Here is a 9,963-nt window from a genome sequence, read left to right as displayed (position 1 = left end):
GATGGAGGTGCCTCAGAAACCTGCTAAAGATTTAAACATAAGGAAGACCTCCACATCTTAGTGCCACTGGTGTGAAAGGAAAGGCATTCCATGTGAATCGGGGTAGCTGAGGTCATTGCCTTTAGATCACTATGGCTCAATAATGGGGCTAGGAGATGAAGAATTACTGACCATCCAGTCTGCTGACTGCATCTTGACATTAATGTGTCCTTAATTGACCTTAATTGATTACCAGCCACTATTGCTTAGAGCCCAGCCAGCAATATCACTTGTATGTGGGAATATGGCAGGAAGCCAAGCTGATGGATGATTTCTGATCTTTGCCTCCTCCCCTACATCCAACCCTACTTCTGTAAATCTGGGAAGGTTCCACGCTGTGTTCTGAACACTTATGGCCATTCTGCTCGATAACTTACATTGGATCCTGGCTCCACAGCACTTCCAAGAACATTGTGTTCAAACCCCTTTATGTCCTCACCCCTCCTTTATCACTATATTGTCCTCAGTCTGACAAAACTCTGAGAATCATGAATTCCTCCAGTTTTTATTTGTGGCCCATTCATTTTTCACCATAATAGGTGACCGTACCTTTAACAGTCTCTGCCCAATACTTTGAAATTCCCTGCAAAAGCCTCTCCACCACTCTTATTTAAGACCGTCCCTAAAACCTACCTATTTGACCAAGCTTTCAGTCACACTCCCATTTACCACTTTGTTTGGCTTGGTATTTAAAATTTGTCTAGTTACATTTCTGTGATGTGCTAAGGATGGTTTTCTTGCACTAACAATATTAAATAAATACAAGTTGTTGTTGGCCTCACATGCAATAAATGAACCATTTTCCTAAGGTGTATCATTTCCAGCACAGGATGAGGTATATTAACATCTCTGTGCTTGGCAGAAGCTCTGCATGCAGTGGATTTAAAATGGTATGGGATTTCCACTCCTGTCCATGCCATTCATGCCTTTGCCATTTTAACTTACCTGAAGTCAACATTGCAACCCACCACCTGGAGCAACAGTGCCATAATTTATATGGTGACATCACATTCCAATAATGACTATCAGGATGCCTATGATATTATGGCTTTGGGTCACCTATATACTCCAAAGGACAGACAAGCAGTTAGGCAAATAGCATCTTGGTCACAAGAAACCCAACTAATTTTTTTGAACTTTCAAAGATTCTTTTTGTGTCAAGAAGCACGAGCTCCCCACTCGGCCACATAAGGATACATTAAGACCCCCCGACCACCAGGCCCACCAACCCCCCTTCAAATAGCAAACTTCAAAAATACATGTTCATTTCTCCATTGCCTTGCTAGGAATCATTTCCCAGCCTGACTCATTAGGTTGTTCCACTCCTATTTGCTAACTTTGGCAATCTCCAATTGCCAGGAGGAGTCTATTTCAAGGCACTGAAAAGGTGCCCAGAAGTTAAAATTTCCAAGCCCTCACTCTTCACATCTAGATTTACTCATCAAGGTAAATGTTTATGAATGTGGTGTCAATCAAGTGGGCTGCTTTTCCCTGGATGGTCTCATATTTCTTTAAGGAAGAAAGAGCTGTGGGACGTGCATGTAACCAAGCAAGTGGAGGTTAGTCTATCACACTCCAGACATATGTCTTATAAATGGTGGACAGGGATTAGGGTGTCAAGAGGTGAGTTACTCATCATAGAAATCCGAGCCTCTGATCTGCTCTTGTAACAATAATATTTATGTGGTTAGTCCGATTCCATTTCTGGTCAATGCAAACCCCCCAAGGTATTGATAGTTGTGAATTCGGCAATGAAATAGTGTGATTGAAAATCAAATGGTGATTTAATTCCCTCTTGTTGGTGATGGTCATTGGCTGGTACTCGTGTGCTAAGATTGTGACTTGCCACTTGTCAACCCAAGCCTGGATATTGTCCAGATGCTGCTGCACTGGAGATGGACAGCATCAGTATCTGAGGAGTCCCAAATAATGTTGACCATCATCACTGAACATCTCTATTTCTGCTTGTTTTTTATTTATTCATTTTGTGGGATGTGGGCGTCGCTGGCTGGCCAGCATTTATCGTCCATCCCTAGTTGCCCTTGAAAAGGTCGTGGTGAGCTGCCTTCGTGAGCCGCTGCAGTCCACCTGTTGTGGGTTGGCCCACAATGCCATTAGGGAGGGAATTCCAGGATTTTGACCCAGCAACAGTGAAGGAACGTCGATATATTTCCAAGTCAGGATGGTGAGTGGCTTGGAGAGGATCTTGAAGGTGGTGGTGTTCCCATATATCTGCTGTCCTTGTCCCTCTAGATGGAAGTGGTCGTGCGTTTGGAAGGTGCTGTCTGAGATTCTTTAGTGTATTCCTGCAGTGCATCTTGTAGATAGTACACACTGGTGCTATTGAGTGTCAGTGGTGGAGGGAGTGGATGCTTGTGGATACAGTGCCAATCACGCTGGCTGCTTTGTCCTGGATGGTGTCAAGCTTCTTGATTCTTAGTGCTGCACTCATCCAAGCCAGTGGGGAGTATTCCATCACACTCCTGACTTGTGCTTTGTAGATAATGAACAGGATTTCGGGTGTCAGGAGGTGAGTTACTGTCTGCGGTATTCCTAGTCTCTGACCTGCTCTTATAGCTATTGTGTTTATGTAGTGAGTCCAGTTAAGTTTCTGATCAACGATAACTCCCAAAATGTTGATAGTGGGGGAATTCAGTGAAGGTTAACCCCATAGAATGTCAAGGGGCAATGGTTAGATTGTCCCTTGTTGGTGATGGTCATAGCCTGGCATTTATGTGGCATGAATGTTACTTGCCACTTGTTAGCCCAAGCTAGGATATTGTCCAGATCTTGTTGCATTTGAACGCAGATTGCTTCAGTATCTGAGGAGTCACGAATGGTGCTGAACATTGTGCAATTATTGGCAAACATCACCACTTCTGACTTTATGATGGAGGGAAGGTCATTGGTGAAGCAGCTGAAGATGGTTGGGCCTAGGTCACTATCCTGAGGAACCCCTGCAGAGATGTCGTGGAGCTAAGGTGACTGACCTCCAACAATCACAATCATCTTCCTATGTGTCAAGTATAATTCTAACCACTGGAGAGATTTCCCCTGATACCCATTGATTCCAGTTTTGCTAGGGCTCCGTGATGCCACAGTTGGTGATGTCAAGGGCTGCCACTCTCACCTCACCTCTGGAATTCAGTTCTTTTGTCCATGTTTGAACCAAGGTTGTAATGAGGTCAGGATCTGAGTACCTGGCAGTACCCAAACTGTGCGTCACTAAGCAGGTTATAGCTGAGCAGGTACTGCTTGATAGCACGGTTGATGACACCTTCGATCATTTTGCTGATGATTGAATGTAGACTGATGGGACGGTAATTGGCTGGGTTGGATTTGTCCTGCTTTTTATGTACAGGACATACTTGGGCAATTTTCCACATTGTCGTGTAGATGCCAGTGTTGTAACTGTACTGGAACAACTTGGCCAGGGGAGTGGCAAGTTCTGGAGCACAAATCTTCATTACTGAATGTTGCCAGGGCCCATAGTCTTTGCAGTATCCAGTGTCTCCAACTGTTTCTTGATATCACGTGGAGTGAATCGAATTGGCTGAAGACTGGTATCTGAAATGTTGGGCACCATTGGAGGAGACCGAAATGGATCATCCACTCGGTACTTCTGGCTGAAGATTGCTTCAACCTTATCATTTGCACTGATGAGATGGGCTCTTCATTGAGGATGGGGTTATTTTGTTGGCGGGAATGACATTAATGAAGCAGCTGAAGTTAGTTAGTTCTAAGACACTATCCTGAGGAACTCATCCAGTGATATAATGGACCAGCGTGACTGACCTCCAACAACAGCAACAATTCTCCTTTGTACTAAATATGACTCCAACCAACAGAGATTCTCCCCTGATTCCCATCAATTCCGGTTTTCCTAGGACTTCTTGACATCATACTCAGTCAATGCTGCCTTGATGTCAAGGGCAGTCACTCTAACCCCACCTCCGAAATTCTGCTCATTTATCCATATGTGAACCAACTTTATAAGGAGGTTGGAAGTCAAGTGACCCTGGCAGAACACAAACTAATGTCAGTGACTAGGTTATTGCTGAGCAAATGCTGCTTGTGATTCTCTGTCATATCTATTTTTAAGATCAGGTTAAGATAAAATGACTATGAAATCTCCAGGACACTTATCTCTGAGGCTTTTCTGACCTGAAAGGGGAGACCTAAACTGAATTGATAACATTTAAGAATGAATGGATACTATCAACTTCCAACACATTGTGATGGCTTACCTCATATAAACTAGACTTGGTGAATCGCAAAGCTACTAAGCCAGAACTCAATATCTTGGAATGAATATAAATACCACCCTATTTGGAAACACTTTGATCTTATGAAAAGCCACATGGAGAGACAGCATTTTTTTTTCGACTTTAAACATTGGCAGAAGATGGCAAATGGAATTTTCACCTTTATTGTTAAGGATTTGAAGTTTAAGAACAGGGAATTCTTGTTACATCCATACAGGGTGTTGGTGAGGCTACACCTGGAGTACTTGTACAGTTTTAGTCTCCATATTTACAAAAGAATACATCGATATTGGAAGCAGTTCAAAAGAGATTCACTGAGCTGATTGCTGGTATGAAGAGGTTGACTTATTAAAAACAGTTAAATAGGTTAGGCCTTTATTCATTTGATTACAGAAGTATGTGAGCCAATTGAAATATACAAAGTTCTGGGGAGCTTGATAGGGTAGATGTTGAGCAGGATTTTCCATCTATAAGGGAATCTTGAACTAGGGGACATAGTTAGAAAACGAAGGGCCATTCATTTAAAACTGAGATGAAAAGGAATTTATTTCTCCCACAGGTAGTAAATGTCTGGAATTCTCTGCCCAAGAGGGTTGTGGAGATCAATGAAAGTATTGAAAGAGGAAATAGGCAGATTTTTAAAATATCAAGCAGTTGATGACTATGCTGAGCTGGCAGAAAAGTAGAGTTAAGGCCTGGGATGGATCAACCATGATTGTGCTAAACGGAGGGACACGTTTAGGGGTTAATCGTCTTACTCCCCTTTCTGTTGTCTTTGTTAAAAACTGTTTTGCAGACAGTTCCATCAGACTGAAAATCACCAAACTAACAGTTCAATGCTCAGAAAGCTAGACCAAGAACTAATTTCAAGTCAGCAAGTAGCAAAGTTAATTAACATCAATAGCTTGAAAGCAGGGGATCCCAACAGAGAGAGTTCCAACGTCAAATTCAACTGCGAACCAACCTCCTTAAAATGCAACTACAATAACCTCACAGTCTGCTGAGAACCTTTCGCTTTACAAGAACCTCATTGTAAATAATCAAACCCATCCAAGAAAGTAGATGCCTATGTCATGGGAGACTAGAGATTGCATATCAGAGACTGCAATAATTATAAACTGTAACAGTAAGTTATCCTCACCTGTATCCAATCTTGGTGTGTGCGAGAGATAACAAGGTGTAGAGTTGGATGAACACAGCAGGCCAGGCAGCATCAGAGGAGCAGGAAAGCTGACATTTCAGGTCTGGGCCCTTCTTCATTTTCTGAAGAAGGATCCAGACCCGAAACGTCAGCTTTCCTGCTCCTTTGATGCTGCCTGGCCTGCTATGTTCATCCAGCTCTATACCTTGTTATCTCAGATTCTCCAGCATTGGCAGTTCCTACCATCTCTTGGTGTGTGCCAGAGTGTGTGAGATACTGCATTTAAATCAGGTTAAGGGTGTGCGAATAAAGAACTGCCTTTATTTTAAAACTCAAAAAGTTTGCTGCTGGAGTTATGTAATCAGGAAACACGCACTCTGAGTAAGTGAAAATACCTCTTTCATCATCAAAGATACTGATCACAGACATCAAGGGCACACATGCATTCTGTCCATGACATAATATTTAACAATATAATGAGCTCAGATTTTTTGAAACTCTTTAAAATATCTGATTGCAATGTTGTTGTTCACAGTACTATTTTGTATGTGTTTCAGCACACTGGATTTATAATTTAAACCAGCGAAAAGGGTACTTAAGGTTCTGGCAGAATCAACATTACTGTTGAATAAATCAAAATCTCACTGTTGACACCTTGTAAAAGACCAAGTGAAGGACTGTCATGGGAAGGATTGACACGCTTTCAGTCCTTGTGCAGAATGGTTCAGTCAATGACACTCATAAAAGAATTACCATAATCCCATGTTACTGATAAGATATCTTCTGTTACTTTCATTGTGTCTCATTGTGAAGCTGTACATTGTTTGAAAATACAACAGTCTGATTGACTGGACAATGTGCTGTCATGGTCGATTACAGACTATCAGGACTAATTGAGGATGTCTCTTGGAAGACTCTAGCACAACATGGGTCATCAGCTGATGTTTCCTTTCAACATGTCATCGGCGGAAGTGGAGAACTTTATGCTATTGATCACTGACTCAATCAATCAATGTCTGAGCCAGAACAACAAATTATGAAAGTGGATGACAAATCCAAAAGTTAAATGTACAATACTAACTAAAAATATAATTGAAAAGCAATGATGAACTCACTGTAAACTACACTACAGAATTGTAGATGGTACCATAACCAAAAGCTTTTGCCTTCAATTGACTTATATGTCCCTAATCTCCAATTTATTAAAAAATAATGTATTATTACATACAAATTTTATCAATGATAAGTATAAATTACTAACAGTTTTCATGTTATTGTTTTCAGCCATTTCAATGGTTCAATACTTTAATTGACCCACCGTGTGGATACTTGTGTAGTTTGGAATCTGAGTGCAGTTCTGATATTTAATGAAGCCTTGCTGCTTCATAAGCCTGACAGCAGCTCCACTGTAAGTATTATGCAGTAAATTTAACAATGAAACATACATTACGGATAAAACAAACATACTGTCACCTAGAAATGAATCTGGCTTTCTTTTCAGGTCCAAACTCAACTAGGCTGATTCAGTCTGTGTCTAAACTAAGAGCTTAAAGGAACAATGGAAACTGATGATAGCTTGCTCAAGTGATAAAGTATCAGGCTACCAATCTCACAGGCAGTGGCCTTCGAGTAGATCCAGTGACTGTGGAACTTCAATAGCCTATGAAATGTGGATGTGGGGTGCAGTCATGACACCTGTGGAGTCTGTGAAAGTTCTGAGCAGACTGTGTTCCTCCAGGCTCCACAAGGTGTTCTTCTTTTAGCAAAATTCTTTTCTAATTAGTCACCCAGAGTTAATGATCCTAAAGGACACTAATGATTCCCTCCTGGCAAATCAACAATGAGTTCCTCAATGCAATCTTGCAGGAGCCTATTTTACACATAGTGAACATTCTTACCTCCATCTTTTATATGGTTGCAAAGTAGAACTGCAATTGTCTGTCTCTCTGTCTGATAATCTAATTAACTCACTGTTCCTTCCTGCAGGATCTACCAACAGGAACAACTGATCTTCATTGGGTAGTTGTCAAGTTATCAATGTTACTGAAATAACTCCACAGAGACTGATATCCTGTCACCAAGTCACCCTTTGTTTACACGTGCACAGCACTTGGACTCTGACCATCTAGCTGAGGGCCAGTCCCTAGGGTAAGGAGAATCCATGACACTCCTGTTTACATCTGTCAGCCATGACTCCCTGATTGGCCCAGGTTACCAACACCAATCAGGGAACTCATACTCAATGAGATTCAATTGGCATACCACGTTCCAATCACTAAAGTTACCTTTAATATATAGCTGTTGTCTATAGTCTTTTTTTTAATTGCACTGTCTCTTGAAATTATTTTGTGTCATGGCATCCACGTGTTGGTTAGTGTGGAATGAGATTTTCATAATACTTTCTGAGTTGCTGATTAATCGCACACATGGTTTAGTGGTAAAGTTGTAGGTAATACAGCTTTCTCTAATTCATACACAGGATGTAGCCATCACTGGCTGGGCCAACAATTATTATTTGCCAATGAGAATGAGGTGGTGAGCTGTCTTCTTGAACTGCTGCTGCCCATTTAGTATAGGTGCACCCACAATACCATTAGGGGGGGAGTTCCAGGATTTTGATCTAGCGACACCAAAGAAATGGCAATATAGTTCCAGGTCAGGATGGTGAGTGGCCTGGAAGGGAATTTGCAGGCGGTGGTGCTTCCATATACCTGCTGTTCATGTGCTTTGAGGTTGTAGAGGCTGTGTGTTTGGAAGGTGCAGTGAAAAAGACTTGTTGAATTCTAACAGCGCATTCTTACATTATGTTGCATTATTGTACAGATTCTAGACCAGTCAGTTAGAAAACATTATAACATATGACGTTTCACTATAAGAGGTTGGCCCTTGGTCAGCTTCAATAGCCATTAGTACCATTAGTATTGTTGCTACTGAGGTTTGTTCTACAAAGTCAGTAAGCACAGAACCAAGACCATATATAAATCTGATATCTTATAACAATCTATATAGTTTTGGTTGTTAATAAACTTCAAGATATCTATCTCAGCAAGAACTCAATCTACTGAATATATGTTGCGAGAGCTAACATATAGGGAACTGCTCAAGCCAGTACCATCTGGTAGTGGTATTTGACTCAAGAAAATCCATCATGGTGGCAGCAAGTGGACACCAGAAGTTGGTGACAGCTAGTCATTACTAAATGCTGAGAAAAACGATAGCAGTAGTGGTAGATGTGTAGAGGTATTTTTTATCTGAACCTTCACCCATCATCCACCGTCTTCAGAGTTAAAGCTCACATCAGAAAACCAAGAGAGAAGCACATCAATCTTTTTCGAGAAGGAACAATTGTGAGTACACCTTCTCTCTATATCTTCTGAAATGATAAGCACAGTGTGTCTAACTCAACAAATAGCAGTTTTCCATGAGGTCCAGGGCAGCTCCAATCTGGCAAATCAATCCTTGGATGAAAGCACAGACAAAAATAGTGGAAAATATGTTCTATGTATTATAAAATTGCTACCTGTATTCAGATGTCAGTCAATTCCATCACTTTCCTTTTTCAGAAATGGTTTGGACATACATTGTATACATTACATTATATAAATATATCATTCTGATTTTTTTTGGGTGTGAACATCACATCTAGGCACTGCTCAACTATTTTAAAGTAGCAACTTCTAAAGCAACACAATAAAAGAGAGAAATTTAACTCAGGAAATTTAAATTTCAAAAGTGTCTGTATTACACTAAAAGAGTCCATTAAAGTTGAAGAATTCAAATGTTTCTGACTCACTGAAGATTAATAGTGACCCAGGAAAATTTAAAGGGTTAAAAACTTACTCTGATTCTTGACTAACTATCAAGCTGTCCCCTAGCTCATCACTAATCAGCATCTCTCATTCCCCAACTAAATTTCTCTCAATACCTGACACCCACTGAAGTGACAGCTCACACCTCCTGACCTAACACTCCTCTCAATCTGGCTGAAACAGACATTCACCCACCCCCAATGATGGTAATACCATTGAATGTAAAAGGGCAGCAGCTAAATTGTGTGTTATTGCCTGGCATTTGTGTGGCACAAGTGCTATTGCCATTCTTCAGCTCAAGCCTGGATATTGGCCAGGTTTTCCAGCCTTTGGACATAGACTGCTTCAATATCTGAGGAGTCATGAATGGTGTTGAACATTGGGCAATCATCAGTGATCACCTCCACTTCTGACGTTATGACGGATGGAAGGTCATTGATGAAGAAGCTGAAGTCAGTTGGGCTTAGGATGCTACCCTGAGGAACTCCTGCAGAATTGACATGGAGCTGAGATGACTGACCTCCAACAACCACATCATCTTTCTTTGTGCCAGGTATGCCAGTTAATGTGTAGGGCTAACTTATCTGAACTGGTCACGTTCTTTTAAAAGAAATGGTGGGCAGTTATATTTTTGTACAGCTCCAGACTAGCCAGATAATGTGCTCTTAAAACAGTTAGATAAGATCACAACATGTGACTTTCCGGTATA

General features: G+C 41.1%; 1 long non-coding RNA gene across 1 annotated transcript in view; it reads left to right on the top strand.

Annotated features, from left to right (window-relative positions):
- LOC125484038 overlaps positions 1-7,706 on the top strand; it is a 14,389-nt gene extending 6,683 nt beyond the window's left edge. The window contains exons 2-3 of the long non-coding RNA XR_007262910.1: positions 6,730-6,853; positions 7,432-7,706. This is a non-coding gene — a long non-coding RNA (uncharacterized LOC125484038). The remainder of the gene's footprint in view (positions 1-6,729; positions 6,854-7,431) is intronic.
- Positions 7,707-9,963: the final 2,257 nt, after the last annotated feature.

The sequence above is a fragment of the Rhincodon typus genome, chromosome 9, assembly GCF_021869965.1.
Source record: "Rhincodon typus isolate 14 chromosome 9, sRhiTyp1.1, whole genome shotgun sequence".
Lineage (NCBI taxonomy): Eukaryota > Metazoa > Chordata > Chondrichthyes > Orectolobiformes > Rhincodontidae > Rhincodon > Rhincodon typus.
Note: the sequence above shows the minus strand (reverse complement) of the source record. Positions and strands in the feature narration are given on the sequence as shown.